Raw genomic sequence first — 11,873 nt, forward strand, 5'->3', positions numbered from 1 at the left:
GCCTTCTTTTAGTTTGTTAATTTCTAACGATAGTCTATGCGTGCCAGCGAGGCTTAGATTTGTTGGTGTTCTCCAGTGTAAATTGAGGATCATTTTGAGAATTTTATTCAGTCTAATTTGTATTGATTGCAAGTTAGTTTTGGAGCAATGCAACCACAGAGAAGAGGCATAGGTTAAGAGGGAGGAAAATTGTTTTATATATAAGGAGTTTATTTGGAAAGTTTAGTTTTGATTTTCTGTTGATTAATGGGTATAGCAGTTTGATGAGTATGTCTAGTTTTTTATGTAACGTTTCTAAGTGTGGACGGTAGTTTATTGTTCAGTAGTAGCCCCAGGTATCTGAGGTGAGGAGATCATGTTGTATTTTGATTACCTACAATGATATTTTGTCCAGGTAGGGGAACAACTCGTTTGCTGAATTTATATGGGAAGATTATAGCCTGAACTTTCGATGTATTGATTTTTATCTTCCAGTTATTGTAGTAATTTTATATGAATTAACGATTTTTTGTAGGTTCTTAATCGCTGTTTTGGTTACCTTGCTTGTTGATATAAGGGCTGTATCGTCAGCATAAATTGCCATTTTACACGCTTTTTTTTTGGAATGTCGAACGTGAATATATTATAGAGGGAAGAACCAAGGATACTTCCTTGAGGGACACCAGCTGGAGCATTAAAGGATGCAGAGAGCGTATTGTTGACAAGTACTTGATATTTTCTATTGTTAAGATAGCTTTTTTAAAATTTCAATATGTATAGTGGGAAATTAAGTTTATGCATTTTGTGTAGCAGTCCATAGTGCCATGCACTATCGAAAGCTTTTTCAATGTCTAAAAAGACGATGGCTGTCGATTTGGTTTCAGATTTAGCTTTTCTTAAGTGGTTTACTACTCTGGTTAGTTGGAGTGTTGTTGAGTGTCCTGATCTGAAACCAAACTGTTGGATAGGAAAAATATTATTTGAGCTCACGTTCTCTATAATGCGTGTCAAGAGTAGTTTTTCAAAGATTTTACTTAGAGAGCTAAGCAGGCTTATTTGTCTGTAGCTACTCGGTTGAGTCGGATCTTTACCGGGTTTTATTATTGGGATTATTTTTGATGTCCTCCAGGCATTAGGGAAGTAATAGTTTAGAAGACAAGCGTTGAACAGGCGAGTAATGAATTGTTTGGATCGGAGACTGAGTTTTTTTTATAAGAATGTTCAAGATTCCGTCCATCCCTGGAGTTTTAAAATTTTTAAGGAAATCTATTGTGTTTATCACTTCATTAGGAGTGAAAAAATCTATACTTGTAGTGCAATTTGATGATTCAATGAAGTTAACTGACCTTAGTACTTTTGTTTCGTGTGGGCTATTATAGGAGGCTGTTGTAGTGTGTGAATTAGAAAAATGTAATGCAATGGCATCACCTTTCTCAGTGGGACTGACAAGAATATTGTTGTCAGAAGTGAAAATTGTTGGGATAGGCTTTGGTTTTGTTCTGAGAACTTTGGATACTTTCCAGAAATGTTTGGTGGAATTTTTTACCTTTTCATACGCGAGAATGATTCATTCCGAAGAGTTTGGCATCGATTCCGAATGGTAGAGTTTAATAGTTTTAAGCACTGTCCCATAGCTGGGGAGCGATTTCTTTGAAATCTTCTACGAATGGAATTTCTGTATGAAATTATTGCTAATGTTGTTTGATCAATGGGAATAGTGTAGTTTTGTATCTGAATGGAAGGTACAGCTAAACTTTCAGCTAAAATGATAGCCCGAGATATAGGTCATGAATAGCCTGATCAAGCTTACTATTTAGGTTTATATGATTTTCCACTAGTTTCTGGAACTGGTTCCAGTTGGCGTTAGAAATTTTTTTCTTTACTCTAGGGTTTTTTCGATGAACTGAGCAAGTAATAGTTGCTACTACAGGCAAATGGTCGGAGGAAAGAGAGTTGTGGGTAACTGGTATGTCTATGTTTACAACGTTCGATAGGAAAAAATCTATTGTAGAGGGAGTTGAGTTGGTTCTAATGTAGGTAGGAGAAAGCGGAGCATAAATGTTACGGTGTCCTTCTTGCAAGAAATCATAAAGAATTTTCCCGTCACTATTGTTGGTATTATTGTACCAGTATTGATGTTTGGCGTTCAAATCTCTAGCAATTATGATTTTCTCGGAGGAGCTTGATGATATTAGTTTTCGTAAATCTGATAGGTAGGTATTATTGTGGCCTGAGTGGATAGAGCATTGAACCGGGCAGTATACTGCGTACAGATCAAAAGATTGTTGCACACAAAAAACACGTACTCCTACGAAGGTGATAATTTTAGTTTTTTTTATGGGACAGTGACGTGTTAGCGACAGGCACTTTAGGGAGGTCCTTCTTCTGGTGAAACACCGAAGGGGTAGCAAATGCTGGTGTGAATGAATATCGTTCGGGGCCTGATGTGTTCTGGAGTGTTTGGGACTGCTGAACTGGTGTCCGGGGGAGGACCGGAGCTGTTGCTGTAGGACTCGGCGGACTAGGAGCCTGAAGTAGAATCTGAGCTGGTACCTGATGTTGCGGTGAAGTTGGTGCTGGATTCGACGGCATTGAGGCCGTTTTTGGAGTGGCAGCTGTGCGACCGACGCCCTGGATGATCTCCTCAAATGATGATCCGATTTCAGACACGTATTGGTTCACAGACGCGTGAACCGATTCTTTCACTACATGCACTGTTTGGGCCGGTTTGCCTCTCGCCCGTTGCCTTATTGTGATGTATTCGGAGCGGGTAGGGCAGGAAATGTCTGACGCTGCGTGATTGCCACCACAGTTGGCGCACTTTAAGTCTGATGTGGCTGAGTAAATGGCCGTTAAATGCGCAAGCCCACATTTTCCACATCGGGGGTTAAGGTGCTAGGCCGAGCTTCCATTCCCATACGTCAAGCATTGATGGCACTGCGATAATAATTTGGTCTTCGGAGTGAAATTCTCCCACTTCACTATAACGCCACTATCGCTTTTCAAACTTCTCAGGGTTTCGAGTCTTAAATTTTTTTCGAACTTTATAATATAGGTGCAACTGTCCGTGGAGGGTTTTCCTATTGGGAAGACTCCTACTGACTCTGATCCAAGTTGGGTTTTGATGTCACACTTGATTTCTTCGGCTTCCAGCGTTGGCAAGCCTTTCAAACTGAAAATATAACGATTCATCACAAAATATTGCGATGTAAATCCGACCCACTGAATTTTTCATCACCAGGGTAAGTGTGCCCAAAATCGAAAATGATCAATCGATTTTTCTTTCATGTAATAATGTTGTTGCGGGTTTAAGAAAAATTTTCGCATCTCAAGGGAAATGTTTTTGACCCTACTTTCCGAAATAGAAACAAACTTACCCGAATCTCTTCGCCCTATTTGCAACTGCTATAGCAACATGATTAAAAGAAAAATTAACCGTATCTTTCCGGCCTATTCGGGACTGCGGTAACCACAGGAATACAAAACACTTACCTACTCTTGCCCTTCTTTCTTCCGAACTAATTAGTTTCTTTACGGGGTAATTAACTACCACATGAATGAAACAAAAAACCACCAGTATCCTTTCGGCCTAACTAGCTATTCCTGCGGAGCATGAACAATACAAACTAATTGATAAAATCAAAGACATCCTAACAGAGCTGCTCTTTCCGCAGCAAAAAGTTGACGGAAGCCGGATTGTAGAATACGACAATTCGTTCGAGTTTCATAATGCGGTAACAAGTCGATCGTTCGACAAAAGAAATTCATCCAGTTGAAAGCTCCCGTTACGGAAAGTTCATCATTTCCGTACGGAAAGTCGATCAACTGCCGCGATAGCAAAATGAACTCAGATGACCGTTCGAGTTTCGTAATTGGGCCCAATAGCTGATGCCAACGACTGCGTCGAGGATGATATAGATTTCGCTGAGGAGAGCGAGCATTTTTCCAAATCTGGCGACGAAACTTCGCGCACTAACTTTTTAGACGATGTGTCTTTCATCTTCTTCTTTCTTTTTCCCATCGTTAAAAACGATCACACTTGTAAGGATACACGAACTGACAGGTAGATCACTGGAGAGCTCCTTTGAACACGTCTTGTCTTGTTGAAGGCGCGAGAAGGAATGGTCGAAAATCGGATATACATAGCCCGCGTAAATACAAAATTATCAGAACTTTTTGAACACACCTCGTACATGGTCTGTCGCAAAGTAAACAGGACTTTTTCGATTGGGCCATTTCTAGTGCCGCCATCTTGATATGGGTATATTTATTTGAAAGGTACATCCTTTCCAGACTTCCAGTCAACATTCCAGTTTTCATGAAAGTTGGTCCACTGGAAGCAAAGCTATTGCGTCTAAAGTAACTGTATGTTTGTGGTATCCGTACGAGCCTTCTCAATGGCCAAAATGTCAGCATAACTTTTTCGTTTCGTCGGCAAATGAAGTTTTCCAAATAGATGAAAGTCACAGGGTGTCATATAAAGTGAATACGGGGAATGATTTATCGATAAAATGCGATTTTTGGTAAAAAAAATCAGTGATGAGCGTCAATCATTCCGAGCAATTTTTGGTCGCCAGTTAGTTTGTGTGGGACAAAGTGATCACACTCCTTCCGATAACCCATCCGATCCGATTGTTCGGTCAAAATGCAATTAATTGAATCTCTGGAAATCTCCAATTACATTTCCATAAAACGCAATGGCGATTTCGGCTCAAAGAAAATCACGCACTTTTTCGATGCTCCCTGCCGTAATCACGAATTTGGCTTGGCCGACATCGTTGAGGTCTTCACGACCGTTGTTAAAACGCGTATACCACACATAGAATATGCCACGGGATAGCCAATCATCACCTTAAACTTGTTGCATCAATTTAAACGTTTCGGTGAACGTTTTACTGAGTTTAAAACAAAACTTGATATTGGCTCTTTGTTCATGCTCGTACCGACACCTCAAACATACAGTTAATTTAGGCGCAAAACTGCTTTGCTTCCAGTGTACCAAATGTCATAAAATTTTGACTGGAAATCTGGAAAGGATATACCTTTCAAACAAATATACCCATATTAAGGTAATTCCACTAGAAATTGAAAAAATCCTGTTTACTTTGCGACACACTGTGTACAATTCCTGTGCAACCGCACGCATCTTTTCGACTGTCTCGATGTTTTAAAATTTTCCGAATTGCGAAGACGAATTGTAGTGACTATAATTGTCGCATGGTATTTATGGTTAGCTTTCTCGTAATGTAACGGTAAATGACAGCAACATGGGATTTTGGCATGAGTTTAAAATAAAAAATAAGTAAAATTCAGTAGCCTTATTAATGGATAGTTGCAGCTATTATTAAGTGCAGCGATCTAGCCGGTGGTTTAACAATATGTTGTAATAACGTTCCAAATAGTTCAATAACACCACGTGTTTTGCTCATTTGTAACTAGTCAGTTTTGTGTTCGATCTTCTAGAGGAATTCTAATTTGAGTGAACTTAGAGTTGGATTTTTATTTAATCATAAAATCATTTGTTTTTTACGTAAAGTAAGTCAAATCATTAATCCATTCTATTTGCAGACAATTTTGCAATGTGCTTATTCTATTTTATTTACTAAAAAATGTATTTTTCTCAACAGGTTCCCAGCAGTCTTCCTACCAGAACCAATATACAGCTTATGCCAGTGCTGATCACCATCCGACCGAAGTTTATGAAGAAGATGAGCAGATGGAATATGAAAGCGACGATTACGAACCGTGCAACAAACGTCAGAAGATGTAACTGTCTCCTCATTGTGACGCAATTTTGTAAGGTTTATATTTTTTTATACCCAGCTGTCAGCTGTAATGATAAACGACGTCCGTTATTGCCGTCGTTTCGTTTTCAAGGCATCGCTTTTAGCGCTTTTCGCTTTTACCGAGTAGTGAATTGACGAAGAGAAGGAGGTACGTTGGTCGATTCGGTTTGATTGAACTTTAGTTTTCCTCAATCAACAAAGCCTACATAATTTAATTAAATTTAAAAAATTAAGGATTGTCTTTTCGATTGCCAAGTTCATTCCCGCTGCTCGAACAGAAAATGCTTGCTAATTTTATGCGTGTTTAGCCAAGAAAATACATGGTTTTCGATTGTATGAAAAGTAAGCGAAGATCATCTCTGTCTATTATTACAAATCATGTGAAGTTTGTAGAAGAGCGCTTACTCAGAGTGGACTTGCTTTAAAACTCAATTGAAAAATTGCAACTTAATTGGTTTAATAAGATCGTTGGTTGGGTCAATCTGATTGGTTGAATACGTTTCGTTGATGCTACCGTCCAAATGACGCGTCGTGATTGGTTGAAATGCTGGAAAAACGACGTGGAAATATTATAAATCAATCAATTTGTAATCTGCATAACTTAAACATTCTTTCGTCTTGAATAGCGGGTTCGAAGCAGATGATTAGAAGGTACTCATTCGTCTGTACTAACCGCAGTATTGGTCGACTCTTTATTTTGGTTACAAACACGCATGGCAGTGTTGTAACATAGGTAAACCACGTTAGGTTTTCTTTGGTTTTCTTGATAAACGGCATTTCTATTTACCATGAGCTGGGATAAGACTTCCATTTGAACGACAAAGGAAATGATTATCGTTTTAAGGTTTATTACTTTGTCTGACAGATGTTTTAATAACTGCTTTGTCCTAGTACTCCCCTAGTGACTTGGTTCTAGTGACAACCAAGTTTTCAAAAAGATTTTTTTATTGATGAGCGTTTTTTAAACATAACATCATTTCGACGTTGTAGGCAGAAATTGAAATTAGTTTGGCCATATTTTAATCAACCGCATTGAAGCAATCTCCTAGATGGCGAAGAATGCCTCAAGTTACGATGCAATCAAAGGTCCAAAGAATGAGAAAAAAGAAAATATAGAGAGAATTTTGGTATGTATTTCATTAATTTGAATTTATTTCGGACTAGCATCTCTCTTCCGTTTACATTTTTTTTAAATTTTTGTTTACTTTTTGCTCAATTTTAAATGAGCAGCTAATGAATAGACTTACAAATCATTTTTCCAGCTAATAAAATTATTAATCGGCATCAGTTAGAATAAGAAAGAAGTCTTGTTACATTTGTTCTGGAAGAAGACTATTACAGAAATACATGTCGTTCTCTTGAATCTACGAATGATTGGATAGGGCACTGGATTATAGAAGATTGTTATCTCTCTACCCATAGTTTAGAGCTCAAATATGCTTTTACTCAGATATTCATTTGGAATTTGTGTTTATTAAATAGTCATAAATGAGGTCCAGGTTGGGCAATATTTAGTTTAATGTTAGTTATTGGTGTTCAAAATACAATTTTTGATGAAGTAGAATAGTTTTCGTATTATATATAGGTTAACGCCAGTTTTTGTTAGCAATTGAACGTGAAATCAAGGAATTCCGAGAAAACTATGCTGCGCTAATCAATAGCTCAGATTATCAAAAACAAAAGAAAACACACTAATATTGTACGATACCGTCGCCGCAATAACAAAACCGAATCATTTATATAAATCTACTTAAAGGTTTTGAAAAACCCCAAATTTATAAATAAGTTCACTATCGTAAAATTATTTGAAATTGAAAGCATAACAAATTGACGACGAGATGAGTAAGTCATAAGAGTTAGTCCGCCTCCTTTGTAAGTGCATCCTATCGTGCAGATCGTATTATATATAATGAAATAAGTATTTAGGATTTTTAGGAATTTAAGAATATGAAGTAGACACCCAAAATCCAATGAAAATAAAGAAATAAATCTTGGGTAACCACCATGTTCTGAAGTATGTGTAAACACAAAAAAAAACTTTCGTGTAAAATTATGTGTTTAGGGCACACATAACCTATTTGTAGTTGTAGAACATTGAGCATCGCGTTGTAAGCATTCTGATGGATCACATTACCGTGACGGTGTCAATCGTTATGGGAACAAATGTAATGATTATTGTCAGAAAAAGAACATTTAGTTTGAAATGAATGGAAACAGTAATATAGTAAAATCGAGGGAAATAGCTTGGCATGGTGTTGGGATAAATATATGAGCGACAGCATAGATGTCACAATAGAATGAGATCTTCACCATTGATAATGATACTAAAAGCGGCACATTGTTATCGAACACACGCACACACGTGTGCACACTAAGAGCCCGTAGAGCAACCAATTAATGTCGGTTATTGATAAGGCTACAGTGCATAAAACCATAAATGCGGCATATTCTTCTTCAGTATAAGATCATCACGTTTCATATTGCCTTTGAACAATGAATATATCACAATGCAATAGTTTTGGTAGATTTTTGCTGTCTTTTTCATCATGACCAAAATACCTACAGACGTATTGAATTCGTATTTTTGATCATATAACCATGCCATTGATATGGTAAAACGAACGATATACATGTACACAAGCTGGCACAAGGGAAGCAAAACGAACGAGAATGAGTAATACATGGGAGGGTAATGTTACATTAATATTACATTCATAAACTGGTCGGTTTTGTTCTTTTTTCCCATTTAGTACACAACAATATGTATCATAAAGAAATTATGGTCTACGTTATTTCTTGTCTCGGATGATGTTCGTACACCAGTGCAGTTAACCCCGGCCAGGCCAGGAACGCTCCGAGGTTGTATTTGCTGGATAAAGAAATGAAGAAAGTGGGAAAACCGAATATTCTATTTATGCAAAACGCGACATTGGTGTTTAATGAATTTAACGTACGTCTGGAAGTAGTAGCGCGCGTGTGTGTATGTGTGTACCTGTCTGCTCGTCAGAAGTATCTATATAAACAACAATGATTGTTGGGTTGGATTGCTGATCAATGAGTATAGTTTTACTGTCGATCAACATCGATTGTCGTTCCAAATACGAGCATCAAACAAATGTCTTAATAATATTCAGATTTCTGAAAGAAAAATTAGGAAAAAATTATAGGAAACAAAGATTATTAAACAAAAGTTTTTTGCATTGCATACAATACAAGCACACTAGGCATATATTCTTTGCGACAGCTGGACCATACTTTATTTGTCAATTGTCATTATCAGTCATTTTACTTGCTAGAAACTTGAATTAAAATTCTGGGATATGACCACTTTTGGATAAGCAAATGGTTACATGAAATTACATTTTCTTAAATAAAATGTCTAAAATTAATTAAAAACACTTTTTTATCATAGTATTTGAAATAGGCAGTAAGCGTTTCACGATATCTTATATACATTTACTGTTTGATACTTATGTGTTCATACATCGTATCATTAATTTATGGCAGTTATCTATGCTTTTGCGCCTATCAACAAGTTTCTACAGTTTGTTCAGCAAACGTTTTGAATTTGAAGAAAGTAATGACAGAACAAAATCTACATTTATCGTAAAAAGGGTATTATTTAACAGAATGTGTGTGTTTGGTGCGCGATAAGGATCTATTAGCGAAACTTACTCTTTGAAATGAAGAACGAATATTGATGTGTCGAGCGTAACAGCTGTTACACTAACGTGCACTGTGATCAAATCGCACCTGAAGTGTTGATTTTTATTTTTATCAGCAGAACTCTGTGGACTCTTTTTGGTAAAACTGTTGGTATGGCCAAAGTAATATGAATTTGGAATTCACGTAAGCTCATGATATAAAATAAGTACACGAAGCAGAATATACTAGCTATCGAATAAGCGTTTGTTCGACTAAAAAGGAAAAATAATGATTAGGTAACATTCAGTTGAGATAAGAGATGATCATAAAATTGTAATATATAAAATCCTCAGTATCAAATATTAATGTAACTGTAAAATGTACGTTTGCTTTGGCATATATTCCTGATATGTGGATGCATGTATTTATGAGCATGCACTCCAGTTTCTTAACATTGTATATAAATATGTGTTTTACTGTTAATTTCAACAATAATGTTTATAATCGATGAAGATGATTGTTGGTTGGTGGTTGATTGGTGAAACGTCTCTCGTTAGATGTTTTCTTAGTAATTAAACAAGGAAAGAAGATGAACCTTGACCTTGTGTCAATTTGGTATTTAAATTGGCAAGAAAATATAAATGATTTTCCATCTTCCAACTGTCGCGTCTTGTATTTGCTGGTTAATTAAGTTTCGGGCTTTCGCATTCACATGGCTCTAGTTTAAGTTGATTAAATGAATGTCATTGCGTGGGGTTATTTACCTGAAAGCGTAATCAGTTGTGAAATTGAACAGTGCATGTAGTTGTATTCTTCACCTTTGACTATGAATCGTTTTATTCCCGAATTTATTCGGTGATGAAGTTTGCAGCACAAGTTTTCGTTGGAAATACAGCGCTGTAGCACGATCGAAAAAGCATACGAAAGCCATGACTTATACTGTTGAAGTCTGTTTGAAATGTTTTACTGATAAACATTACTCGTTCGAAGACATCCGATGCGCCGGAACGACTTCAGGAATGAACAATGAGAAATTGAAAAATATCTTTCAAAACAGAGAATTAAATGGCAGTTAGATTTGAGTACGTCATATGGTGTCTGGGTCATATGGTGACCGAAAGGCTACTCGGATGCAAACACTAAAATAACATTCCCAAACAGGTAATTAAATGCGTAAAACGGTTAACGCACACCTACAGAAACTCCAGTTGTTCGAATTTAACGCGAGCCCGAAGTTTGTAATTGCAGATGATTTTATTAGCACTATTAAAGTTGAAGTAGAGCGTATTACCGCACAGTAGAGAGAGAGAGCTTTAAAAATTACAGCCGCTTTACTCTTTACTCCGGGTCTCGGTCTGTACCCAGCGGGCAAAATCGCGCGACTTTTCCCCGTTTCTCCCTGTTTCTTCGTGCCTCACCCCCCCCTCAGGTCCACAATCGAGCCCGGACTCGCTGTGTCTCGCAACTTCATCGACTTGTATCAACCGCCATCCTTTTTCCACGTGAGCGAGAGGATTTTCGTTCTTCCTCTTTTGGGTGTTTGTCGATATTTGACTGCAACATTAAGACTTTGACGATTTTAGCGAAAGACGCACATTCAACGCTGGGTGCCTATCCAAGTGGTCATAGTTAAAAGTCAAAATTTTGTGAGTACTTCTTTGTAATTTAGTTGCCTTAACGCTCCTTTTCGATCAAAGTTAGTCTTAACTATGAGCATTGCAAAATATTACTGACCGTTTATTACTGATTTGAGAAGAAAACACAAAAGTAGAAACGCTTTTTGAATAATTATTTTGGTCATCGCAATCGCCTCCAAGTCTACTGTGACTGAGTACCGACTGCAAAATTTTTGACAGCTCGTTTGTTTTGGTTCGAACACAGCTGGAAGTACGGGCAAATGTGCTAGTGCAAAAAGGTAAGTTTTTCGGTGTTTTTCACATATTTGCAGTGAAAAACGCATTGATATATTATCACAAATAGATAATTCTTTGTTTTTTTCAGTTTGTAGCAGTGCAGCGCCGAAAAACTTTCGCGGAAGAGCCGGGGACAAACTTTCATCGGCAGCAGCACCAACGAGGGATCGCAGTGATCAAACGTTACGGAGATTCGTGCAGGAAGAGGACGAAACAGGAAGAGCAAGAATTGTGAATTGGTGTAGTTGAATTTAATAAAATAGTTAATATCGTATTTGCGGTGCGAGTTGAATATTTTTTCGCACTGGGATAATGCACTCCGGATGTTGGGATTTCTGGAGTGACAACGAAAGAAAAATAGAAAAAGAACTTGAAAGTCACACGCGACATGCCAAAAAGTCACGCTGCGACGTTACACTTTTCGGCTCGTTTTCGGCTCGTTTTCAATGAAAACGAGCCCAATACGAGCCGAAAAGTGTCGTGCGACCATGCGATTTTGCCCGCTGGGTAGATTGGGCTTGAATTCAATGAATTCAAGCCCAATCTAAGC

At 37.5% G+C, this 11,873-nt stretch overlaps 1 long non-coding RNA gene across 1 annotated transcript; it reads left to right on the forward strand.

Moving 5' to 3' along the window:
- Positions 1-11,208: 11,208 nt before the first annotated feature.
- Positions 11,209-11,597, forward strand: LOC131214160 (uncharacterized). Its single transcript, XR_009157011.1, has 2 exons — positions 11,209-11,325; positions 11,412-11,597. It is a non-coding gene; the product is annotated as an uncharacterized LOC131214160 (long non-coding RNA).
- Positions 11,598-11,873: the final 276 nt, after the last annotated feature.

Source organism: Anopheles bellator (assembly GCF_943735745.2).
Source record: "Anopheles bellator chromosome X unlocalized genomic scaffold, idAnoBellAS_SP24_06.2 X_unloc_35, whole genome shotgun sequence".
Lineage (NCBI taxonomy): Eukaryota > Metazoa > Arthropoda > Insecta > Diptera > Culicidae > Anopheles > Anopheles bellator.